Source organism: Gorilla gorilla, chromosome 16, assembly GCF_029281585.2.
Source record: "Gorilla gorilla gorilla isolate KB3781 chromosome 16, NHGRI_mGorGor1-v2.1_pri, whole genome shotgun sequence".
NCBI lineage: Eukaryota > Metazoa > Chordata > Mammalia > Primates > Hominidae > Gorilla > Gorilla gorilla.
Window position 1 is genome coordinate 81,726,449 of NC_073240.2, and position 27,718 is coordinate 81,754,166.

The 27,718-nt window shown below is 42.5% G+C and overlaps 1 long non-coding RNA gene across 1 annotated transcript; it reads right to left on the reverse strand.

Moving 5' to 3' along the window:
• Nucleotides 1-5,923: 5,923 nt before the first annotated feature.
• Nucleotides 5,924-27,011, reverse strand: LOC129526895 (uncharacterized). The gene is made up of 2 exons (XR_010131055.1): nt 26,768-27,011; nt 5,924-6,559 (listed from the first exon to the last, which is right to left on the reverse strand). It is a non-coding gene; the product is annotated as an uncharacterized lncRNA (long non-coding RNA).
• Between the last annotated feature and the right edge of the window lie 707 nt (nt 27,012-27,718).

Consider the following 27,718-nt stretch of genomic DNA (forward strand, 5'->3'; position numbering starts at 1 on the left):
GTGCTGCTGTTTTAATGAAAAATTTTTCCATCTTTATTAAACATCCTGCCGCACACTCAGCGGTTTTCCTTTCAGCAACACAGCCGATACGATCTGACTCCATTCAAAGCCCTTGCTGTCACTGTAATACCCTTGGTATTCACTAACTGGAGCCTTCTACTGAATAAGTAACCAACAAATATTTATTGAGGTCCTTACATGTGCAGAGCACTATTTGGGGGAAACGCGGGACATGGTATAAATTCATTGATTCTCAAGGATTTACTATCTGCCAGCCTCTAACCTTGGTATTGTGGATACCAAGGTGAAGACAGGCATGCTACTTTGAGGATCTGAGGGAAGGGTGAGGACAGGAACTAAACTCCCCACAGGCTCTCTTGTCACCAGGAGAACAAAGAATGATGAGGATGGAAAGGGAAAAGGGAAGGCTTTCCTGTTGCAGAGAGCTTCTCAGCCTGCCTGTGGCCTTCGAGGGTGGGGATGGCTCCTCATCTCTGGGGTCTTGGTGGTCAGCACAGAGCTCAGCAGGAAGCAGATCCTTGGTATTGTCACCATATCAGGCCAGAAACGAAAGTGTCACATGGTGAACCGAATGCCTCTTGCTGGGCAAGTGGGACTTGGACCCTTCTTAGAGAAGTACGAGGGACATCCAGGTGGGACACACCCCACTGCGTCCCTAGAGAGTACACTGCTGTATGCCAGTCTCTGGAAACTGACTGACCGAACACTGTGACCAAACAGGCAGACTCGACAGGCACACGACGACAGATTACGACAGGTCAAAGGTAGCGGAATGATTTGGGTTTTACAGCCTTTTATTCCTTTAGATTAGTGATTTCAAAATCAGAGGGTCATAACTTGAAAAGCGATTGAGATAGAAAATGGAAAATGTAAAAGAAATGATTTGTGCCTGAACGGGAGTGATTCATGGGCTGCTATTTAGTTTTTAATTTCCAGCAAGCTTGCCTAATCTAACTTCCTCTGCCATCAACTGAAATATTAAGTGTAATTTCATCACATTTATTCCTAGAGATATTAAATAAAATGGAGAGCTCGAGAGCACATTAATATGCACTCAGAGTGTGGTCTGCAGTTTAATAAGCCTAATTTAAAAGTATTCAGGCCGTGGCATTTATTTTTTAATTAAGTAAAAGAAGAACTTGGATGTATTCTCTTCAGCAAACGCATGTCCTTCTTCAAATAAACCTGTATGGTCCACTCCAGCCATATGCTATAAAAATGCATAACTCCTAATATTTAATACTTTAATTTCTCATTCTGTGAACAATAATACACAAAAATAAGGCTGAGAGATAGTCTAGATGGAAAATCACAAAATCCCTAAATGTCAGAGCTGGAAGGGGCTGAGATATCATTTCATTTCCTCCCAATACCCCAAACCCCCATTTCACAGAGGAAGGGTTGAACCTGGATGTGAGAAGTGACTGACTCAAAGTGGACAGAATCCAGCTCTGCAAGGCCCATGCAAAATGAGAGGGGGAAAAAAAGGGATTTGGAGAACAACAAAACTCTCAGTTCAAACAAAAGCAAGAACAAAACAGGGCTTCTAATTCAAACCCTGAAATGTTTTGTTGAAGATTAGTTGTTAGAGCAACTCAAGAAGAATTTTCTTTTAGAAATCATTGATTTCATTTGAGGCCATTTGTTTTCCTTCTTTAATGCTCTCAAGCATGAATTTAATATCTTTACTCTAAAACAAATAGCTCCTGTAAGGCTCAAAGGACAAGGAGATATTGCAATCCACTGAATCCAATAAGATCATTAATTATTTTGCTGACCATTAAGCACTGGTCCTCTGAGTTGATTGAAAAATTATGGGCTGCAGAACACAATCTTCAGCACATCCTGTGTTACAGGAATCTGTTACCCATTCGCTGAGTGGATCGCCAGTCTTCGGCAGACCCTTCACCCACCTGTTCCTCAATGTCATTTCTGAGCACTGTTTGAAACTTCGTCTTTCCTTTAGCTTGTCCAGGTGCTCAGCCTTCAGGATTTGTCAGTATTTCCCGGGCTCTGGGTGTTTCTCCCTGGTCTTCACTTGGGCTCCTACTTCCTGGTCTGACATTCACTTCTGACTGTCCACACAATCCCAACAGCCCAGGCTTCAGAACTTTTCCTTAAAACCCTGTGAGCACCTTAGAAGAGAAAGTCTGTCCCTCCAAGCTCCGTACCTGCCCTCCCTGACCCCAGCTCTGTTCCCAAATGACTATTACAGACATATGTAGACGGTCACAGTGAATTAGCAGGTGGGGAGTTGGGAGCGTTCTTGTGAACTGGCTCTTATTTTTTATCTTTCTACAGTACAGATATTACAGTCACACCCCAGGATGCCTGATTGCTTTAGAATAGCCCACAGATAGTGGCTCCAACACTGAAAGCTTTGCAACAAGCCCTCAATCTTAAAGAAGCTCAGGGACATTTTAGAGAGAAATAAAACAGAATCAGAGAAGAAAGACTGTCTGAGTAATCACAGGGATTCTTCCAGGAAGCACTCAGCCCCAGATACACAATTTTTCCTTCTTTAAATCAAATGAGAGAAATGTCTTCCTCCATAGAAGTAGGAATTCTAGCACAATGCAAGTGAAGACAACCAAGACCCCATCACACTGAGTCATGAACAGCTAAGAGCAAGAGAAATTCAGCTGGGGAAACCTACACAGCTGAGGCAGTTTCTGTTCTTGGATCAGATCATACTTAGCTCATGTGCTGAGCAAAAGGCTGAGAATGCTCTGTCACCAAATTATCAGTTCTGATGCTGCCAGCCCATTAGGCCAGCTTGGGAAGCAGGAGCGGATGACGTGGGTGGAAGAAGAGTCATTCAGAACAAGGGTGATGCAATAAGCCAAGGGCCATGCATGGCCAGAACAGAGCTACTGTCTGAACCTCCCCTGGGTGAGAGGACAAGAATTCCCCAAGGAGGAGGGATTGCGAGACCAATGCTGCCGCTGTCTGGCAACAGGGCCTCCTCAAATGAATTCCACATCACCCAGCACAAGTTTAGGAATAGGCTTTATTTTGGAAAGGAGGAACTTACAAAGGTAGGATCAGTAAGAGAGGAGGCTGGACGTCCCCCCTCCTCCCAAGGCCCTCACGGAGAGGGTTCTGGGCAAGGTGCTTTGCCAGGCACACACGCACAGTGAGGTGGGGGGTGTGTTCCTCAGGCTCCTGCTGGCCTCTTGTGTAGGACATGGGCGAGCAGCCTTGGAGCAAAGGACTCACACACTGCTTTGACCAGCAGTGTGGATTGGGTGTAGCTGTCAGAGGAGTTGTCTCAGTTCATTTGGGCTGCTGCAACAAAATACCATAGACTGGGTGGCTTATAAACAATTGAAATTTATTTTTCACAGTTCTCTAGGCTGGGAAGTCCTAGATCAAAGTACCAGCAGATTCTACGCCTGGTGAGGGCCCCCTTCCGAGTTTGGCTGTCTTCTCGCTGTGCCCTCAGGTGGTAGAAGGGGCATGGCAGTTTTCTGAGGCTTCTTTAATAAGGGCATGAATCCCATTCATGAGAGCTCTGCCTTCCAAAGTCCCCTCCTTTAAATGCCATTGCCTTGAGAACTAGGATTTAACATATGAATTTCAGAGGAGCATAAACATTTAGTCTACAGCAGCAGTTGTCTGGAAATGTGGCTCCTAGAACCTGGGAATCTTAGATCCCATGGAAGTTGAAGCCGCCTGTTCTGCATACAGCTCCCAGTGGACCCTGGTCCTAGTTCTGGGCAATCAGAGTGAGTCCTTGGATCATTTCCTGACCCTCCCTGTCCCTATATCAGTAAGTCAGGGTAGCCACCTAGAGTGACGGCAGATGCCAGGCAGGTGATTTGACAAAGAGCCCATGTAGGAAGCATGGGGATTGGAAAGCGTGAGTTCTGGTCAAAGGGGACAGTCACAGAGAAACTTGGGCTCATTTTTGTCATGTGCAAATGTGTGCCCAATGTCTCCAGAAAATTGGGTTTTACAAAAGAAAGCTTATTTCCAGATATTTTTTAAAATGTGGACTCAATCGAGACCATCCTGGCCAACATGATGAAACCCCATCTCTACTAAAAATACAAAAATTAGCTGGGTGTGGTGGCATGTGTCTGTAATCCCAGCTACTCAAGGGGCAGGAGAATCACTTGAACCCAGGAGGCGGAGGTTGCAGTGAGCCAAGATCGCACCACTGCACTCCAGCCTGGCGACAGAGAGAGATTCTGTCTCAAAATATAATATAATATAGTATAATACAAATAAAAAGTAAAAAGAGTGGACTCTACTAACTTTGTATGTTATTAATGAATTCATTTTTTATAGCATGGTGTGGGCCTAACAGGCTCATCTGTGAGCTGGATGCAGCCTCTGGCTGCCAGTTTCAGCCTGTCTTGTAAATTGTCCTTTGCAATGTGTTTTAATTCAATAAGCATTTGCTTATTATTCAGTTTTGCAAATTTCATTTTTCTCCTGCAAACAGAGATACTAATCTATTCTGCAATTCCATAGGCTTGAGGGTGAGGGAGAAAGTTGGTATAGTCTAGAGCAGAGTTTGGCAAACATTTTTTGTGGTGTTAACTCTTTTTTTTTTTTTTTAATGAAATCTTCTTCACTTGAGACTCCAATACATAAAGCACATAAAAGTGATAAATGGGATCTTTTATTTCCATAGTGGAAATTGACTTTTTGTCTCTCCCCCATTATATAAATAATACATGTTTGTTGGGGGGAAAAAAAAACAATACATAACAGTATAATGAAAAAAGGGGGATGGGGCAAGCCTGTGAAATCAGACCTCCTGGCAGGGTCACCATTAACCCTTCCAACCATCATGATTTTGTGTATGTCCTTATGCACACACATATCTGTGTACACACACACTTAACATTTACACAAGTGGGATTGTGCTGCATTTACTGTAGACTTCATTTTAAATGCTCATTTAGGTTCTCATTTTTTTTTTTTGCTTCTTTCTCCCCCTCCTCTCTTCTATCTCTTCACTCACTCTCTCCACTTCTCTCTCTACACCCCATGCCCAATATATGTTAAGAACCTAATGCGTATTTTTCCATTCTGCTCTCTATGTCTATGATGTCTATGTCTATGTCTGTGTCTGTGTCTATGTCTCTATGTCTATGTATCTATGCATCTATCTGGTCTATTTACGTATACCACGTGTGTGAGTAAAATCAGATTTGAGGGATCATTGCTTTTGAAAAACAAATGAGATAGCCTCATGCATACTACCCTGAATATTGCTGTCCTCAGTCAACATGAAAACTGATGCACAAACTCATTTGCCGCTACACAGGTATTGTATCCTGCATAGGCTATTGATGCACCTTATTCAACATCCCCTTTACTGACACACATGCAAGTTGTTTCTGGTTTGGAGCCACTACAAATACACTGTAATAAACATTCTTGTCCATAAAATTTTATGTTTTGGTGCATTTTTTTCTAAGGTTAGAATCCGAGAAGTGAGATTATAGGATCAAAGAGTATGTTTTTAGTTTTAAAACATACAGTCAGATTGTTTTCTAATGATCTAAAACAATTCCCTGGCTTCCCTGAATGCTTACCAGAAAGATGGTTTACAATTCATTTTAATTTTCTCAGTCTGGTGGGCTGAAAATGATAATACACTATTTGTTTTGCAATTCTCTGACTTCAAAGGGTTTTGAATATCTCTTCATAGGCTGATTAGCCATTTGGCTATGCTTTTCTGTAATGGGTATTCTTAGCCTTTTAAAAATTAATTTGTACATTATAGATATTAATTTACTATCTACCATATGCATTGAATTTTCTCTAGTCTACCATTCATCTGCTGAATTTATGATATCCAGTTTCTCTGTGAAATTGCAAATAGAAATCAGTTGCTTTCAGTTTGAAATATTTTACCATGTAAAATTAAAATGTATATTTAAAGGAATTTGCTTATCTTTTATTAGTTCTGATTCTTTGTCTCGTTTAAAGAGGTTTCCTCATGACTATATGGATATGTGGTGAGAAACAATAGGAGCAATAGTGGTTATTGATAACTAGCTGGCTATTGCTATACAACAAATTGTGTCAAAACTCTGCAGCTGAAAAGCAACAGCACTAGTTGTCTTGAAGTTCTGTGGGACAGAATTCTGGCTGTGGCTTAGCTGAGTCCTGCTTGTGGGTGTCTCACGATGCTGCAATGAAGCTGGAGGCTGGGGCTGTATTCATCTCCTGGCTTTACTGGGGAAGGATCTCCTTCCAAGCTCATGTGGTTGTAAATAGGATTTAGTTCCTTGCTGGCTGTTGGCCACAGATCACCCCCACCCAGGCCACCCTACATGGGCCTCTTCATAGGGCAGCTCAGTACAAGCAAGCAGGAAGGGTTAGCGAGAATGCTAGCCAAGAGGGAAGTCATAGTCATAGTCTTCTATAGCTGAATCTTGGAGGTGACATCAATCACTTTTGCTATATTCTGTTCACTGGAAGCAAGTCACCAGGTCCAGCCCATGCTGGGGAGGAGATTACATAGGATGTGAATACGAGGAGGTAGGACCCATCAGTGGCTGTCTTAGAAACCTGTCTGCCAGAGAGAGAGAATTACGTCAGTGTATGCGCTTCTATTTTTAGAGGAAGATAGTTTTGTCCTAAAGTAGTTGTTCATGTTTGGCTTTTTGTTTGTTTGTAGACCTCTAGACTTTAAATTGAGTCACTTTTTAAAAAAATTTTATTTATTTTTAGAAACAGGGTCTTGCTCTGTCACTCAGGCTGGAGTGCAGTGGTGCAATCATAGCTCACTGCAGCCTCGAACTCCTGGGCTCAAGAGATTCTCTTGCCTCAGCCTCCCGAGTACCTGGGGCTACAGACACATGCCACGACTCCCAGCTAATTTTTTAATTTTTTAGTAGAGATGGGGTCTTGCTATATTGCCCAGGCTGGTCTCAAACTCCTAGCCTCAAATGATCCTTCTGCCTTGTTAGGATTATAGGCGAGAGCCACCACGCTCGGTCTCAATTTATTTTTATGATAAATTATTGCACTTCTTTCTATCTATGTTAATAAACATGCCTTTAGGCACCTACATTAATCCAAAGGCTGAGTTTGAGAACCCTTGGACTAGAAGTTTCTTTCTGGTTTTCAAACTCTGCAGCACTTTTCCAACCAGAAATTGACTTTCAGATGCAGCGGTGCCCAACAAAGTGCACTTCATCCATTACAAACGCATCTTTATCATCTAATTAAGCTGCTTAGGATTTAGTGAACAGAAAACCCATAACTGTGCTTTATTCCCGCATTCATTACGCAGATGCTGCCTGATATGCTTTTTGAAGCTGATTCACTGACTCTATATTTTCATTTCAAAAAAAAAGGCTTTAGCCTTGTGGAAACTACATCAAAATAAAAACTCAGCTTAGCAATAGGCACAGAAACGTGAGACTTAAACTCCAATGAAATCAAAGATTGCAGTTAACACAGATATTTTCTTGGGAATTAAATGTTTACTCAAAAGCACAAAATTAACATGGAAGGGCATTATTATGTATTTATAATTGTGTTTATATGCATGTTTTTATCTCTGTTTTACTTGATGAAAATACAAATAACCAATATAAAATGTTATTTGGAAGCTACCTAGAGTGCCAAGAAGAGAAGAGAGAATTTCCTTTTAAGGGAGAAAAAGCATCCATATTTGGGATGGTTTATGCTATACTGGAAGGAAAAACAAAAGATTCATGAAACATATGATGGGAAATGTTTTATCATAAAAAGCAGTCTTTGTTCATTGAAATCAATTATGCTACTTTAAATCATTTCAAGAATATATCATTTGCATAATTAAGCTAGTAGTATAGACATCAGATAAACAGAGAGGTGACAGATGTATTTCAGAATTAAAGTAATCAGAAGCTAAAAAGTCATGTTAGAAATGTTCATAAACGTGTGTTTTCTTGTTACTCACAGAATACCTGACCAACGAATGCTGTCAAATGCATATACTCAACATTCATTCTTTTGTAAAATTACAGCTTTATTGAACTATAACTGATGAACAATCAATTTTACATTCTGAAGTGTACAATTAGATGTTTGACATACACACACAAAACCAACAGCACAATAAAAATAATACATTTTTATATCAACCCCCAAAGTTTTTTTGTGCCCTTTGTATTTATCCTCCTTCAATTGCCCTGGTCCTCCACCCCACTCTGTCTCCAGACAGTCACTGATCTGCTTTCTGACATCATAGATTGGTTTGCATTTTCCAGAATTTTCTAGGAATTATTCCATATGTATTACTTTTAATGGCAAAACCCGCAATTACTTCTGCACCAACCTAATATTTTGTTGTTATTGTCTGGCTTATTTCACCAGCATAATTATTTTGAGATACAACTGTGCTATCGTGTGTATCAATAGCTTTGTTCCTATTTTATTGCTGAGTCTATAGTAAGAATATTCCAAAATTTATTTAGGTATTTGCCTATTGAACATTTGGGTTGTTTCCAGTTTTCAGCTATAAATAAATAGAACTGCCATTAACATTCATATACAAGTGTTTGGTGGACATATGCTTTCATTTCTTTTGGGTAAATATTTAACAGTGGGGTGGGTGGATTGTACGGTGGGAACAGGTTTAACTTTTTACTAAACTGTCAAACTCCATTTTCTAAAGTGGTTGCACCATTTTACATTCCTACCAGCAGGGTATGAGAGTTCTAGTTTCTCCATATCCCTGCCAACATTCATGGAATAAATTACAGCAATGTATATTTCTTGGTGTATATAGAATATCTTACCAACTAATGTTGTCAAATGCACACAGTCCCCTTTTATTTTTAATTCATTGAGGCTCAAAAGGGTCCTATTTTAATCTGAAGAGTTTCTTTTTTTGCAAACCAGCACCACAGATTTAGTGAGTGTGAGTATGGGAGTTGCATTAAGAGTGTGGGCTTTGAAATCAGATTGTCTGTCAAAATTCGAGTTCTGTTACTAATAACTGTCTCACCTCACTTTCCTCAGCTTTAAAACTCATTTAATAACTGTGTCTATCTTACAGGGTTTGGGAGAAGATAAATATTTTAATGCATGTAAGCCACCGTGCACTGGGCATATGGCAATTAATAAATGTTACATATAATGCAAATGAGCTATATATAGTCCTTTGCAGTTACTATGAAAAAAATAGTTCTTGAGCTCTCATTTTAGGGATTATGAGATTATTTGTAAAGTAATTTGATCTCAATTTTTACAAATAACTGTTTACTGACTTTAAATAATATATATTCATTGCAGAGAATTTGGAAAGCAGGGTTTTGGCAACACATCAGGCTGAGCAGACATAAAGATATTCCTCCTGTTACAACGACATACAAATGGTGGATAAAAGAGAACAAAACGACTAGGCGCAGTGGCTCATGCCTGTAATCCCAGCACTTTGGGAGGCCGAGGCGGGTGGATCACGAGGTCAAGAGATCGAGACCATCCTGGCTAACATGGTGAAACCCCGTCTCTACTAAAACAAATAAAAAAAATTAGCCTGGTGTGGTGGTGGGTGCCTGCAGTCCCAGCTACTCTGGAGGCTGAGGTAGGAGAATGGTGTGAACCCAGGAGGCAGAGCTTGCAGTGAGCCGAGATCGCGCCACTGCACTGCAGCCTGGGTGACAGAGCGAGACTCCGTCCCAAAAAAAAAAAAAAAAAAAAAGAGAGAACAAAACAACTTTGAAAAATGCAGAGCTAAGCCCCCGCTAATGGTGAGCTAGGAGATTCTGATCAATATTCTTGTTGAGAACTATAAAAGCTGCACAAAATAGTAAAATCAAAACAGAAACATCAACTTAAGGCTTCAGATTGCTAAGAAGATAAAGAATTTCTGGGCCGTGATCTGGGGAGGATGAAACCCTGGTAAGCACCCCTTGTTTGGGATTGGGCCTTCAAGGACTGTGAGACGGAAGTGAGTGCTGGCAGCAGACAGGCTATCATTAGAACTGAGCTCAGCTCCAAATCATGTCAGTGCTTATGCCTGTCTGAAGGGATATTGGATTGATATTAATCCTAAGGAGCTGGCAGAAGCAAACAAATCCTCTCTAGAGGAAGATAAGAACTCTTTAGACCCCAAATGATTTCCATAAACAATTTCACAAAGACAACCATTGGCACCAATAAGTAATAAGCAGGCCAGGAGAGAGATACAGCAACATGAACAAAACACCACAGAAACAATAGACAGTGGAGACAGACTCAGAAGTTTCCTTACTGGTATTATCAGAGATGGCTTTAAAATATCTATGCTTGTTATGTCCAAGGAGAAACAAGACCAAGATGGAGAAAATCTGCAGAGAACTTGAAACTGTGAAATAGAATAAAAGAAATTAAATTCTACCTTCATGGGTGGGTTTAACAGTGGACTAGACACAACTGAAGAGAAAATTAGAGACTTACAAGAAAGTCAGAGAATAGGATTGAATAGACACAGATAAGACTTTGTCTGACACATTGCAGGCAAGGCCATGCCACGTACAGTGACGGTTGGGCCCTGGAAGTGTCATTTGCACAGACTGTGAGAAAATAACCCTTGGAGTCGTGCAGCACCGTGGTCGTGGTCAAAGGCATGCAGTTAATGACAGCAGAAAATCACTTCTGCCCTCTCTTTCACAATGTACAGATCTGCTCATTTTTCATAATGCTAAAACTGCCTCTTGGGCTCTCTTCTGTCCCGAAACTGGAAGTTAGAATATGTAGAGATTATACTGCTCTCAGATATTCTTTGTTTATCCATTTAAAAAACTTCTTAGGGCCAATGCGTGTGCTGGAGAAGGTTTTTTTTTTTTTAATTGAGTGACTTTGTGTATTTATACATACAACCAAGTCAAGGGACCCTAGTGCTCGAATATCCTACAATGTGAGTGTAAGAAGCAGTGTGTCTCCCTCCAAAGCAAAGCAAAGCAAAGAGTGGCTGTCAATTAATGCAGACAGAAAATTTTAATTTTTTCTACCTCTCCATTATACAGGCCCTTTTCTCACTGTATTGAATCCTGAATTATATGAGTTTTTGTCCCCCTTTCCTTGTCTCTGTTTTTATGAATGTGAATAAAGAGCAGTGCAAAGTTAACAAACCCACCAACATTCACTCATTCAACAAATAGTTTTGAGCATTTCCTACCTGGGAGCCAGGCACTGTTCCACATATCAGGAAATATATTGAGAAACAGATCAGACAAGTTACTGTCCTCATGGACCTTCCATTTATGTGAAGGAGGTGGATGCTACCCAAAGAAAACAGCAAACACATAATATAACATCAGGGAAGGACACATTGTTTTAGAGGTGTCCCAAGCTGTCTCTCCCTCACCAAGAGTCCTCTCTTCACTGTGAACCTGAATAAGCTATTTTAAACGGACTCTGTAAACTCAAAAACAGGAAAAAGAAATTTCATTTCAGTTTTAGTTTATTGATTTTACCTAGCCCCCTGTCAGATTTCTCTGGCTTTTAAAAAATATAATTATGCAGCTAATGCAGCTGGCAGTGAACGCAAAGCAACTACTGTTTGAAGGAATCTGAAAAATGCTCTTTGTGGAAGTGTGAGGGACTAACTAATATTTCCAGTGGCTTCCAAGGGAGTAGAATGTGTTAGGGAAGATGCCAGGAGGAATGGATGGGGAGCTATTCCAGAAGCTTCATGTGGAGCTGCCTCTGTTCTTTGAATTCTTCCCCATAGATTACGACACAATTAAAAATTCTGTTTCCATCCTCTTGCAACTTGTAAGAGGCCTGAGGGGACTCTTCTACAGGGCACTTTGAACATATATGGCAAGATAATTTATTGAAACATGAAAATTGCACATAAAATCTTCCTATGTTTTTTTTGTGCCCAATTGGATTTCAGGAAGGTAGTTGGGCTAGCAAGGCAGAAGCTGCCTAAGTGCATGGCTCTCAGGGTGTCCGTTGTAAAAGTCTCAGCTCACTGACATGATCGCACAGAGTGAATGGGAGGCTGAGGGGCATGGGGGAGTTGGGAGAGGGAGGAGAGTTCTAGACATTGGGAAGGGGTGGATCCTGTCTCTGGGCAGTGCCCTGGCATAGGTGGCAGCACCTCGTAGTGCAATGGCAGCACCCAGGTAGGCCAAACCCTGTGAGAATTCTCTAACCCCTGCCACTAGGCTTGTGCCCAAGCAGGAAATGGAAGCTGCAGGACCAGCCCTTCTGGAGGCACCAAGGGTTTGGGCAATGGCTGTGTTAAGGCCCTTCTCCAATGCCTGAGTCATTTGTCAGACCCTGGCAATCATTGCACAACACTAGGGGGGGTACCTTAAGAATAATGGACTTAAATTTCCTACGTACTGGGGAAGCAAGAAGATCTAAAATGGAATTATTTTATTTAATATCATAAACATGATAGTTTTTGCACTACTGATTTTATGCATGAATTCTTATTTGCATATTCATATCATTCACTCATCCATTCACTCAGGATAGAGTTAATCTATAATGGCTACATACCAGCCCCTACAACAGATGTCCTTGATTCAGAAATGACTAAGAGAAGGTTTCTTATCGTAAGTGAGAAACAGCCAAATTAAGAAGTGTATCAGTTATCTAATGCTGTGTAACAAATGACACCAAAATGTAGTGGTTTTAAACAATAACCATTTAGAGCTCACAGTTTTGGAGGTTGATATTTTGGGGTTCTTTAAGTCTGTGTCGTGCTCAGTTGCTATCAGCTGGACTTGCTTATGTGTCTGCAGTCAGCTGCCAGGGCAGGTGGGGATGGGGTCAGCTAGGAATTGGCTGTTCAAAAAATAACTCAGCTCCAACCACTGGATCTTGTTCCTACATGTTTCCTCATCAACAACACGGCTGCCCTGGGCTTGATTCTCCAAGTTTGAAGAGCAGCAGAGGCAATCCAAATGGACAAACTCATTTCTCTCTCTCTCTTTTTTTTTTTTTTTTTGTGGTGGAGTCTTGCTTTGTCGCCCAGGCTGGAGTGCAGTGGCGTGATCTCGGCTCACTGCAAGCTCCGCCTCCTGGGTTCACGCCATTTCTCCTGCCTCAGCCTCCAGAGTAGCTGGGACTGCAGGCACCCACCACCACGCCTGGCTATTTTTTTTTTTTTGTATTTTTAGTAGAGACGGGGTTTCAATGTGTTAGCCAGGATGGTCTCCATCTCCTGACCTCGTGATCCGCCCACCTCGGCCTCCCAAAGTGCCGGGATTACAGGCGTGAGCCACCGCGCCCGGCCAACAAACTCATTTCCAATCTCTGCTTGCCTAAGACTTACTATACTGTCCCAGTAGCCAAAGCAATCACGAGTCCAGCCGCAACTCAGGAGGGAGAGAAAGACTCCTGCTCTTGAAAAGAGTTGAACAGGGATATTAGAAGGAAGAGGATACAAGGCAAGAAGACTGTGTGGTCATTCTCGCAAACAAGTACAAGAAGTGAATGAAATCAAAGGTGTTCTGAGATATAGCAAAGTGTTATTTTAGTATAAGGGAGTACAGAGTAGCAGATAGAAAATTCTACCTGGAGTAGGTTCAAGAAGGTCTTCTACCAGGAAGTGATGCTTGGCTCAGATTTGGAAATGCAAGTGGATGACGAGGACAGGGAAATGGCCAGGTGCATTCAGGAAGTGCCAAGAGTTCTCCTGACGGTGCAGTGCAAGGTGAGGGGTGCCATGGGGGGGAAGAGCCCGAGGAGAAGGAGGGGCCACTGGGGCATTTCTCTGCATTTCTGACCAAGCCCAGATCTTCCCGGTTCTATTGTGATTCCAACCACTTGTCCCTGTTCTGCCTTCTGGAGTCACACGAATCACACCCCTCTCTTCTCTGGAGAGAGCATGCATTTCCCGCTATGTATTCAGCCTCTCCCTCCCACCACCTCAACATTATAAACCCTTCCTCAAAGTGTTCCCTGTTCCTGTTTTTGCTGCTTCGTGTTCTAAACGGCCTCCAAAACAGAAGCAGATCTGACTTAAGCAGAGCTCAGTGGGCTTTCCCCAAGTGTCTTCCTAACCCCTAGGACAGGTCAAGAACAGGGGTGCTGAGCCCCAGTACTTTGTTGTGAGGCCATGGTGCCATCAATGTCCCAGTGGCCCCAAGGAAAAGCATGGGCGTGCTCATTGGACCTTCACGGTGACCCTTCCTGGGGTTCAGGGATGGGGATGGGGAGGTGGAGGGACAGTGGCCCTGGATCCATCCTTAAGGAACAGCAACTCAGGTGGCTGATCACACAGTCCCTTTCTCCACCAATGCCCATAAGGGCAGGTCTTGCGTGGGATTGCTATTCATTCACTTATTCAACAAATGCACACTGATACCTTCTCTGTGTTAGGCATTGCCGTACTGTCTGGGACTAAGGCATGAAGCAGACCTGATCTCTGCCCCAAAGTTCATTCCGGTCCTTTAAGAGGAAGGGACAGGTTTGTAAAGAAGCCTCCCCAGTGACCGTTGAGTGACATCACGACCACTTATCAGGCTCTGAATCCATAGGGCAAGGGACATCACCGCATCTGGGCACCCTCAGCAAGCTGTGACCTTCAGGGTTAACAACAGTGAGTGTTCTCATGGATGTGTCCTGTAGCAGCCACTGTCCTAGATGCTTTCCACGGGTCCACTGATGCAGCCTCTTACAACCCTGTGAGGTGGGTGGAGTCCTCCCCATTGTATGATGTGGGGAGGTAGCAGGGAGAGGACTCTTAGGGGTCCCAGACTTCCTGGGCAGCAGGGTGCTGTTGGGTGCTGATTAGAAGAAAACATAGGGGAAAATCTCCATGGCATTGGTCTGGGTAGTGATTTCTTGGATATGACCCCAAAAGCATAGGCAATGAAAGCAAAAAGAGAAAAGTGGGATTGCACCAAACTAAAAGCATATGTGTGCACAGTCAAGCAAGCAATCAACAGATTGTTTAGGAATGAGAGCAAGAGGAGTTTTAAAAAAATAAAGTAAAAAAAAAAAAAAGAGCAAAGAGACAACCCACAAATTAGGAGAAAAAAATGGATAAAGGGCTAATATCCAAAATATACAAGAAACTCAAACTATTCAATAAAAAACCCTATTTAAACATGAGCAAAAGACCTGAATAAACATTTCTGATAAGAAGACATTATAAAATGACCAACAGGTATATGAAGAAATGCTCAACATCTCTAATCATCAGAGAAATGCAAATCAAAACCCAATGAGATATCACCTCACATTTGTTTGATTGGCTATTATTAAAAAGATGAAAATAGCAAGTGTTGGTGTGGATGGGAAGAAAAGAGAACCCTTGTGGATTGTATCTTTTTTATCCTTACTTAAAAATCAAACACATATATAAATAGACACATCTCATTTATGCATACATTATATATATACATATATTCAAATAACTTCAGGTTTTGTTATTATTTTCACCCAGATTTACTCATCTTATATACTCTGCATCTTGATTTTATCCTTCAATAATAAATACTTTATGGGGGTTCTCTTACTCAACTTCTGTACCCCTATTTATTTCTAATGACTACCAACTTTTATTACATGATGTAGCTGTACTGTAGATTATTCCATTATCCTATTAGTATGACCATCAAAGGGCACTCATTTTATTTTTCCTTTTTTTGTCACATTAACAATACAACAGTAAACATCCTTGTGTATATTATAGCATTTATTTCTGTGAGATTGTTTCCCAGCAGTGAGATTTTCAGTTAAAAGAATGTTTTAAAATTTTAGAGCTATTTCAAGTTGCTTACCCTAAAAGGCTATAATAATGTCCATTTCTAACTATTTCTAAGGATATCCTTTTCCCCACAATCCAGCCAACAATAGATGTAATTAATTTTTAAATTTTGGCAATTTCATGGATACTGTTGCTGAATATTTTCTTGACTACTGTGTTCAAACAACTTTGATTATGCTTCTTGGGCATTTGGATTTGCTTTGAATTGTCTGCTTAAATTCCTTGCTCATTTTTCAAGTGCTTAATGTTTGTCTTCTTCATATAAAATAGAAATGATTATTAATCCTTTGTCATCTCCATTACAAATAATTTGCCAAATCTATTGTGTGTATCACATTTTACAAGCTTTTTTCATTTCCTCTTCAACAGTTTAAATGTTTTATAGATAATTCTGTTTTCTCATAGTTTCTGGATTTTCTCTTACAAAAATTATAGATTTTTAAGTCATTCGGTACAATAAAATTGCAGAGCAAAAGGGATAATCTATATATCTTACCCCATTTCCACTTTTGAGTGCTTTGTTGTAGGTTAGAGGGAATCCATTGATTTGGTATATTTGTCTTGTATCTAGCCACATTATTCAAATTTTCATTTTAGTTTTCTAAGTATGCCATTATATAATCATTAAACTTTTCAAAAAATCTCTTAATGCTTAACACTTGGTATGCAAATTTTCTGGCTTATTAATTCATGAAGATTATGTTGAGAGATAAACATAACCACATGTTTAGTTCCAAATTTTATTTTAAAATGTTGAATACTTTGCAATTGATCCCATACCTCCTAAGTTTTGGGCTAATTTGTTATGTACCAGTAGATAACTAATTTATCTACTTACCTATTAACTAATGCACCAGTAGATAATACTAACCTTGCCAAACATGGTTAGCCTTATAGTACAAATTGGGGACCATTTTCTCTAATTTCTATTCTTTGATGAACTTTGTATAAGATTAAAATAATTTATTCTATGCATATGCATGTTTGGTGAAAACTGTCAGAGAATGGTATTGGCCTATTCTTTTTGTTGTAGCAGATTTTTAACTGTTGCTCCATTTTGTTGAATGGTTAAAGGACTCTTCTGGTAATAATTAAGAAGGTTGTCTTGCTGACTTTAGCCTGCTATATCCCATCTTTAGATATTTTGTGGGTTGTTACTGTTAGCCCTATCCACACTAATTAACCAATCAATCAGAGGTTGGTAACCACTCCTGATACCAAGTCAATTATTTCAGACTTACTCATTGGGAAGTAATGAATATAGGATATCAGAGCAGTTTTGTGTCTACAAACCTCCTTGAGTTCAGAATGTAGGAAAGATATATTTCGATTTTTTTCCAATTTACTTTTTACTTTTTAAATTATATTTTTATGTTTTCTCCTTTACTGTTTCAAATTTTGCTTTTCAGAGTCAGGTCTTTAGTCCAGCTGGAATTAATCTTCCGCATGCTGTGGAAAAGGTGAACAGTTGCATTTGTACATTTGAAGAAAATGCACTACCTGAGTGAACACTCAGGGAGGGCGGCGGCTGGGGCGGTTTCAGCAGTGGGGTCCTCGCGGGGTCCAAGGCCTGTCCCTGTGCCCAGTGCCAGCCCGGTGCGGGGCAGGACCGGAACTCATTCTCTAGCACCGCTTGCGACTGGCCCAGCCCTCCAGTACCACCGCCCCGTCCCCTCCCCAACCAGTTCTCGCGGGGACCAACAGGACAGAAGAAGCCGGCAGCTGCGGGGGGCAAGGCTGGGGACTCAGATTCCAGGTGTTTCAGGTTGTAGCTGCCCAGCCGGCAAGGTAGGCGCTGAGAGGTGCGGCAGACGGTGGAGAGTAGTCAAGCGTCGGGTATCACCCAGGAAGGGTGAGGGTGGCTCCGTGGCACACGTGCCCTGGATCAGCCCTTGCAAGAAGCCCTCGGATTTTATGTCTGGAGTAGAAGGCAAAGCCACAGAGGCCACACCGCAATGTGGACCACTGCCTCCAGACTGCCTGCGCGGTCCTCTGAGGAAACCTCCCAGGGCGCTCACCCGTCGTTGGGGACACTATGACCGGGCAGCAGTGATCTCGAGGCTCCCAGAGCTGCTGCATGTCTAAGGGACAGTGTGGAGATGGGCCTGGCCGTCTGCTTGCCGCAATTCTTGCTGTAAGTGGCTCATCTAGCCAAGCTGGACTTTTTTCAGTGTTTTATTATCAGCCTAGCATTCTGGCAATGGCCACTCCAGGGAGAACAGCTTCTGGAAGCGTGTACCGCCAGCTGTTTTTGCTAGTGCCTGTCCAGGACAGCTCTTCCCAGCACCGAGAGCCACAGCTATCCTTTCACCTATCCTTTCCAATGACATAGCATCCTAGATCTTGCTTCTGCTCCATTGCCTTGTTTTCCTGACCCCATTTTATTTCTTCAGGCAGAATCCACGGGTTCTCCTTTGTCCCCATGTTATTTCTTCAGGCGGAATCCACGGGTTCTCCTTTGTCCCCACTCTCACCACTGCTCTGGATGCTCAGCCTGGAAGAGGCCCATGGAAGATGCTAGAAACTGGCCTATGTGCCAATAGCTGCCCAGGACCTTGGAGCTGGGGGTTCTGTGGACCTGCACTTCTTAGAAGACTGCAGGGAACTCTGATGCTGATAAAGTAGGAGATGCCCTAATTTTCAGGAGTGCTTGTGAGCAGGTCTTCCACGGTGCTCCCCTATTGTGTATAGTCCACGGGGGACTTAGGAGGCAGGTGGAACTAAACTGCGAGGATTCCTGCAGCAAAGCCTGGTCTGGCCTAAGGAGTTTCAGTTTCTTCCACTGTCATCTTCAGGTGTCAATAGACCATCAGAGGAAAGAGGAACTTGTCAAAATAAGTTCAAAACAGACTCTCCAGATTCGACATATGGGTTATGCATTGACAAAGGGAATGTCAACGTTAGCAATAAATGCCTGTTTGGAGGCTTAGTTGTTTAGGGGCCCTAAACAAAGCCCTAAACAAGACTTCTAGGAAGTGAAAGTAAAATTCGCTTCCTTTTTTTCTGCCAGCCTCCTTGGCCTCCAGCTTTCTCATGAAACACCTCCCAATAATGTGTATGCTCCTTTTAGTTGCTTGGGATAAAGATTCCCAGGAATACCGTTGCCTTCCCCTGCTGAGGACTTTCTCCACTGCTGGATGAGGGGAGGGTGGGAAAAGTCCTTCGGGGTCGTCTGAGCTTCCAGACTGCACATTCAATGCACAGAGTGTCAGAGTCTCTTCAGTTTCCCAGCAGTTGGGGATAACTCTGGTGACTATGAGCCCTTGAGGGCTCTGAAACTTCTGGAAGCCAAAGACGTCCCCATCACAGCCCTCCTCTTGGATGTCTCCACATCAGGGCCTCAGGATGAGTGTTGTGATCCTTCCCTCCTTCTTAGTAGGTTCTCTGTTAGGAATATGTAATAGGCACTGTGGGGTTGTGCCCTATGCCACATCTCAAATGGTCAAAGAGCTGTGTAAACCACACCTGTATAACTGGAAGCCATCAGGAACACAGTGCCAGAGGAATGCTGGGGAGGAGGGTGAGTGGATAAGGTGGAAAGGCAAGGTGTGAATGCAGCCAGGGACCAGTGTGACCTGAACCTGCGAAGTTGGCCTAAGTGGAAGCTCCTTAAACTTGTGGGTCCTGGCCCATTTCTCATTCTAAAGGAGAAAGTCTTTGCCCCGAACTTATTTGGCTGGGTTGAAAGTGCCATTTGACTCATGATAGGAGGGAGCCTCTAAAGCCTCTCAGGTGGATGATGGGTGCCAGTCCTCATCCCATTCTTCCTGCAGGATGGAGTATCAGGGATTTCAGCTCCCTGGATGATCTTAGGACTTGGATTTCACTGCACATGAGAGGTGTTCCCCTTGCAAACATCTCCTGGGTTTGTCTTCTCACAGCTGGCTGCCAGTTCCTGATTTTATTATCTAACTGAGAAACTGGACAAGAAGTGGAGTTTGGGGGCAATGGGGCCTGATTTCTGGGATCAGTTCCTGCTTCTTATGGAGAGTTAAAAAGAAGGCAGAATTTTCTGTATCCTTTTTCATGTGTGTCATGAAATCATCACAAAAGCTGTCTCAGATAAGAAGCTGACGGGAATTGCTTTGCTTTTCAATTCAACTTTGTCCTTGAGGCACTCTGCTGATGAAAATACATTCCACTCAAGGAAGCATTCTAATTCTCATCAAGACTATGCCGTTTGACTATACAAAGCACTAATCTTGTACTTAAATGGCAGGTTACCCTTCTGAGAAGGCCCATGGGAAGTTTATTCACAAATCTCCTAACGCTGCTATGGCTTAGATGTGCCTGAGAGGCTTCTCTGGAAATGGCCTTCAGAGCTGGCTTATGGGCTGTATGGGATTCAGCTTCATTTTCTTTTTTTTTTTTGGAAACACTCTCATTTGGGGCCTAAAATGTTATTCTCTAGTTTATTTGCCTAAATTCACACATCTCTCAGATATTTTCCAAAATCAATTCCATTCTCTAACAATGAGTTGCCATTGAGAGCGTATTCCAAAATGTTGCCCATAGGCTAGAAAAGCTTCCCGAAGGGCAGAGTCAGCACAGTGCTGTGCGGTGAGGGCTTTGTTGGCATCAGCATGGAGCTTTCCAGCACAGCTACTTAGGTACCAATACTTACGTGGGGAGATTAAGTAGTTGGCTGTCCACAAACAGTCTGTCGCCTGACAGGCATAGTCCATGGCCATTGAAACTTGAGGTGTTCTTTACTTATTGAGGATAAGCCTTGGAATTTAAGGCTTTGTACTACAAAGTGAATCCAAGGAAAAATTGTGTTTGTGTGTGAGTTCAGCATGTGCATGTGAGGTCAAAGTGCTGTTATGGAAGAGGACCTGAAAGCGTCAGGAGAGGAAAGAACAGAGAACTGAGAGGAAGACTCCTGGGGGAAGGGCTTTATGGTAGAAAATGGGCCTGGGACACCAAGAAGGGGACAGAGCAACATGATGAGGAGATAGTGGTCTGTGGGGGCAGAGGACCATAAAGGGAAAGAGGCAGGGGAGGGGACCTCAAACCAGGGATGCACCAAAAGCTGAGGTTGAGTGGTAAACAAAAACGAGATCATTTGGTGGATTTTCCACATAGAGCTAAAAACAGTTGGAGGACAGGGAGCTAAGGAGAGAATGCAAAGTGAGTGCCCTGGAGCCAGGATGGGAGGGGTCTCCTTGAGACCATCGCTTGCTACAGCAGCACTTGGATTCTTAGATGGGATGTTAAAACTCCTGGAGTCTGCCTAAGGACCAGGATCCTCTTATTCTACCCAATATAAAGAGTCATGCTTAACTTTTCACATTGCGCTTCCATTAGAAACCTGACCATCATGTCAGTCTCTTTACTCACACCTTGAATGTTGTAGCTGTCATGCATATTACATCTACATACACTGAAAACCCCACTTCACAATGTCATCATCTTTGCTTTCATCCATAATTCATACCTTTAAAAACTTAGAAGAATGTAAATCTATTCTATTCACCCCAGTAGTTACCATTTCTATGTCTCTTTAATTCTCAGTTTCCCCAGTTATCATTTCCTTTCTGCCTGAATAACTTCCTTCAGCATTCTGAAAGAGTAAGTCTGGTGGCGATGGATTCTCTTCATTTTTTTTTCATCTGAGAATATCATTTTCTGATTATTTCTGTGGGATATTTTGTCTAGGTATAGAATTCTGAGTTAACAGGTTTTTGTTTTTTTTTTTTTCTTTCAGTGTTTAAGAAACATGGTTTCGCTGTCTCTGGCAGCCGTGGCTTCTAATGATAAATCTGCTGTCATTTGAATGGTTGTTTCCCTATGAGAGAGAAATGTATCCTGTTTCTCTGGGTTTTCTCATGGCATTTTTCTTTTATTTAATATTTGATAGATGGTTAGGATGTGTTTAGACATGGGTTTCTTTGAGTTTATTCTCTTTGGAAGTGGCTGAGCTTCTGAAATCTGTAAGCTTGTCTTTTACCAAATTTAGGAAATTTTCTTCAAAACATTTTTAAATACCACTGCATTTTCTCCTCTCCTGTGGGACTCTATTGAATGAATGTTAGACTTTTTATACTGGTGCTTAGGCCATTTAGGTCCTGTTCATTTTTAAAAATCATTTTTGCTTTCTGTTGTTTAGAATGGACAATTTCTATTGAACTAGCTTCGAGTTCAATTAATTTTTCCTCTGTCATCTTCATTCTGCTGTCATCATGTGAAGTGGTGGGAGAGAGTGGAGTGATGCAGCTCCAAGTTTAGAAATGCCAAGGATTGCTGGAAGCCTCCAGAAACTAGGAGAGAGGCAAGGAAGCAGTCTCCTCTAGAATCTTCAAAGGGAACATGGCTCAGCCAACACCTTAATTTTAGGTTCCTAGCCTATAGAACTGTGAGGGAATACATTTTTCTCGTTTTAAGCCACCAAGTTTATGGTAATTTGTATGGCAGCCCTAAGAAAACTGCATCAGTATTTACCCATATCTCCTGTTCTGGTCCCCAGGCATAATTTGGGTAAATATCAGATAACACAGCTGATAAAATACTGGTTCTACTAACAGCAAAGAGGACTCTACAGTGAAGGAGCTGCAGGACCTGGTTAATGTGGCCAGCAAGACAGGAGAGTATGCTTAGGAATGGATCCTGAGCTCACTGATTCGGGAGAGGGCTGAATATAAAGTTGGGAATGGGAGATCTGTCACCACAGGAGAAATCTCTTGTAACACAGGGTTTGTGTCCATGGCAAAGACTCTAGAAACAATCCTACTATGCGGCTTGGATTCTTGGGAGGGAAGGGACTACATTCCTTAAGTGCAGATGCTAGAACTGTTGTGGTCGACAGAGGAAGAGGAATTAAAAGTCTCAGTAAATGGGTATGGGGAATGGATCTTGTCTATAAGATCATTTCTTCGGAAGTCCTGAAGGCACTCCTTTTACCAGAACAGTGAGGATGGTCTCGATCTCCTGATCTCATGATCTGCCCGCCTCGGCCTCCCAAAGCTGTGAATTATTTTCTTATTCTACCATGAATGGGTAGTCATTTTATTATCTCTTGCTATTATTTTAAAAATAGTACTAAACATCCTTTGTATATGATAGCATTCATTTCTGTGGGAAATATTCCAAGGAGTAAGATTTCCCGCTCAAAGAATGCTTGAAAATTGTATAGCCATTGCCAAGTTGCTTCCCTTAAAGCTCTATAATAATGCCCATTTCCAACTATGTCTGACAGGATCTGTCTCCTCCACAGCCCAGCTAGCACCAGGGGTCACTGATTTTTAATTTTGCTAGTTTCACTGGCACTTTGATGGATAGTTTCTTTACTACCAGTCTTTTGAACAATGCTGATTATGTTTACTGGGCATTTGGATTTGCTCCCAATGATTAGCTTCATTTGTTTATTTTTCGAGTGCCCAATTTTGCCCCTTTCGTATGAAATACAAAGTTATGTTGTTGTCATCTACATATAAAATAATCTTCCAATTCTATTGTTCATGTACTACATTGTTTTCCAAGCTTTTTTTCTCCACTTCAGTTGCTTAAATGTTTTATGGTCAATTACATCTGTCTTTTCTCTTATCGTTTCTGGGTTTCCTATCCAGGTTAAGAAAATATTCCTACATTTCCCTTCTAATTTTCTATTAAAATTGTTAATTTGTTTTTTCTTTAATTCTGTAAATATATATGGTACAGTGGTATTTTTTCCAGAATAATAATCAGTTGAGTCAGCATAATTTATGAAATAAATTACAATATTAAATTAAAAAAATAATTAGCCAGGCGTGGTGGTGGACGCCTGTAGTCCCAGCAAATCGGGAGGCTGAGGCAGGAGAATGGCATGAACCTGGGAGGCGGAGCTTGCAGCGAGTGGAGATGTGCCACTGCACTCCAGCCTGGGTGACACAGCGAGACTCTGTCTCAAAAAAAAAAAAAAAAAAAAAGAAAGAAAATAATTCATAGCACAGCCACATCATTCAATAGTATTTGGTAGTCATTAGAATGAAATAGAGCTACAGCAATTGAGCAACAGAAATCTCCTTGAACTAATAGTTAAGGAAAAAATCAAGATGCAGACTAGTATATATAAAATGTGCCCATTTGAGTAAAAGTAACAAATACTTGAATATATTTGAATACCTATATGTATTTATATGTGCATAAAAGAGTAGATACACATGTTTTTGTGTGTGTATGATTGTTCAAGCAAGGATAATAAGATAGACTGCTTACCAGATTATTGGTATGAATTATTGTGATTCACTTGTGGGACAGGGACATAAATTGGAGAGTTAGATATGTATTTTCATTCTGTAGTTTACGTAAGTGTATATAAGGTATACTATATTTTTGTTATAGATGAAATTAATTTAGTTAAATGACTTAGATTAGAACAAAAAACACAGTGTTAGCACTATATCTACTGACTTAACAGGAAAGCATGGTAGTCAATTGAAAAAATGTGCAGAGCAATGTGGGTAGAGGGTGACCCAGTTTCCAAAAGAGCACAGCAAACAGCTGTACGTGTGTGCCTGTGACTATATATGTGTGTGTGTCTGAGCAAAGAGAAATATATAGAAGGATATACAAGTGCTTTTTCACACTGGTACCTTCAAGGAGAGGTGCAATTTACATTTGAGGGGCAGTTCTGATTATAACTTTGTCTTTATAAAGTTTTGTACTTTGCACATGTTTAAATAGGTATATAAGAGTTTTCTAAGTTAAAACAAGCACATATATATTTTTAATTTTGGATATGTTTTTTGAATAAGGATAAAAATATCTTTAAAGTTGGATTTAAAGATTTGAGCCACGGCATGAATACACCTACAGACTGCACAAAGTCAGCCTCGGAGAGGTCTTGCTTGCTATTTGGAGACAATGACCTCTTCTGGCCTCTATATCTAAAAATGACCAAAAGAATTATGTAAAGGTTAATGCATTATTTTCCAAACAACTCTGGAGTGTACCTGTCTACTTGGAAGGAAGAAGGCTGGACATGATGTGCAACTCACTATGTAACCACTAGAAGATTCTGGAAGATTCTCTGATGTGCCACTCCCACCTTCCTCTCCTGACTGGTGTAAAGGAAAACCCAACCTGGTGCATCCAAGGCTACTTTCCAGGACTGCATTTGGAGGACATTAACTGGAAAGATGCAGATTTTAAGGAAAAAGATTTTGGCCAAATCACTTTGGACAGTTGGAAAACCCCAGCTTGTGCTCACCCTGGAGATGCCAGACCTCTTCAACTTCGGTGCCTCTAAGAATCATAAAATTTCCTTCCTTATCATCTGGAAAATGCAAGCCTGGGCTTTTGCATTCAGATGTTGAAGGCTGCGTGGCCCTGTGCCCTGGGGTGGAGGCCTCTGAGAACGGAGGTAGTGCACATGAACTCGCTGGCCCGGCGTCCTTGTCTGTGAGCCCAGGGATCCCTATCTGGTCTCAGGGATCCTGGGGACTTCTCTATCCCTATTGTTCTCCCTCTTCTTTTGAAATCCCATGACATCTTTCATCTTTCCAGATGTCTATCATTGGCCTGCAAACATTTGGGGGAACCACTGTGGGAGACAGAGTTCCTGCGCACAGTGGTACAAGTGGTAGCAGTGCCTTATAACGAGCTGCACTGAAAACATTATCATACATACTGGGACTTTTCTGGTTTGTAATGGAGGATCTTCAAGATAATTTCTTTCCTGTATTGCAACATTTGTTTAATGCCAAATTAATCTGTTTCTTTGGGACTTGGAAACAATCTAATTACTCCTTAACATACATAATATGTAATTCTCTGAGATGTGTCTATGAAAGTGATTTTCTTAGCACATTTAGTGTTAGCATTCAAACAGGAGAATTGCTCACCTTGCTTCAACCTCTTTATAGAGAAGGCATTTATAGGAAGAATTATGCTTACAGAATACTTCTCTGACTTTAAGACTCTGCCATGTGTCCATCTTTCTTGTGCTTTTTCTAAGTAAAGTTAAAAGTTAAAATGGCCTTGCTCTGAACAGAAACTCCCTCACATGTTCTTGTTAAATGGACCCCATCAGGGAAAAGGCAGAAAACAGACATCCGTATCTGAGAGCCTTTTGATGCCGCAAGTGCCAATGGCCCAGATATAAAAACCTCCACCGAGTGGACCTGGGGGCTGGATATGTCAGCCTAAGGGTCTGTGCTAGTTTCTGGGTATGAGAGTAGATTGGAGGTTCAGGATCAACACAGATGAGAGCAGTTTGTGGATGGGACTGGGTAAATCTTACAAGCAGAGACACAGTTGAAGAGGAGCTCTTGGGAGGGGTGAGAGGACCAAATAAACAACAAGACACAGGGTCGTGCCAGGGGAGGGCAGCCCAGGTGCTGGCCAGAGAAGGTGTGGGGTGCAGACACTGGGCTGGGAAAGGGTGCAAAACTATGATAATAGCAGAAGCTCAGTTAATTAGAGCAGGAATTTAAAATCCGATTCTGAAGTGAGACTTGGCTGTGAGGGATTGTGAAGCCCCAGGAAGAGGTGGGCAGGAAACAGAGGAGGAGAAGGGAAGATTCTGCAGCATGGGGGACTGGGGTCTGCCCAGCCCTCCTCCCCATCCAGGCTGGGGGCAGCTGCAGAGCTCACTCTGTCAGTGTCGGGGGCCCGGAGTCAGTGTGAGCTCCCTCCAGCTCCCACTTCCATACCTACTGCTGTTATTTCCTTAATTCCTCAAGTGATATATGAATTCTTTCTCATAAGTAATGAGGAACTGAAGGACAGGTCTCCCTACCCACCCGTTCTGGCTATGCTCTCTGTCCCACTTGCCCACTTCATCCTTTCCATGGACATAAGGACCCAGGCTTAAACACCTGAGACAGTCATCTGCCCCTATTCAGAAAAGCCCTTCAGACTCACAGGAGAATTTTTTGGTTCTCCCATTCATTTATTCCTTCAGTTATTCCTTCCCATTACAAACTTTTGTTAATTGTCCACTAGACAACAGTGAGAACTTCCTCAGGGAAACCTCAGCCAGCCTCATCCCGCACTCCAAATCCTACATGTTCCCCTTCTGACGAGGTGTCCAGGGGACATCAGAGCCCTGCGGCCCAGCTCTGATCCCTGAGAGGCAGCTTCATCCCCTACCTTTCAGAGGAAGGCCTCTTCCTTCTGTGTTGCTGGCTCATCCTGTCCAGGTGGAGGAGAACCGATAGGGTGGTCTCTGAAGGATTTCTAAGCCTCCTTTCAGTTGTAGGTGTGCCCCAGCCTCTCTGGGATTGGGACTTTGCTTCGGCCCTGGGTTTCTGTGACTCGGTAGCTAGGGCCTGTCCTGCAGGAGATGTGGGACCCTCACCCTCTGAGAACTTCTGGGAGCTGAGTGAGCGCCAAGCTTCCAGAGCCCTGTGTGACATCATTGCTGACCTAGTCCAGTGGGGTGGGCCACGGCGACAGGCACACCTGGCAACTGGTGATGGGGGCTTGGGGCAAGGGGAAAACGTGGGTGGGAAATTATATAATTCTTTACCAAAATGGACTTGAACCTTTCCTTGCTCCCGTGGAGTTTCCATTTCTCAAGGAGAGAGATGCTGCATGGAATGGGGACAGACTGTGGTGGGGTGTGGCTTCCCCCAAACCTCCCCCTGCCTCTGTTTGAAACTCTTCCCCCTAGTCTTAGTCTCACAAGGTCCCCCTGAATCCCTTCAGGTCTCCACACCTGAGTCTCCTCACAGCTGGTCCCTGGACTGGAAAATTGTCCTCGCCCTCCCTCAGAGAACCTGGGGTAGAGCAGAGCTGCCTGCACCAGCTGCTGCCTGTGTCCCAACCCCACCCCAGGCCTGGGGGTCTGGGACCCCTAAGTGTCCTCTCCCTGCTCCCTCCCCGCATCTTAAGATGGAGAGCACTCCGCCCACCTCGCAGGGTTGTGAGAGGCTTCATTGGTGGACCCGTGGAAAGCATCTAGGACAGTGGCTGCTATAGGACATGGTCATGCAAACACTCACTGTTGTTAACTCTGCAGGTCACAGCTTGCTGAGGGTGCCCAGATGTGGTGATGTCCCTGCCTTATGGATTCAGAGCCTGATAAGCCCTCATCATGTC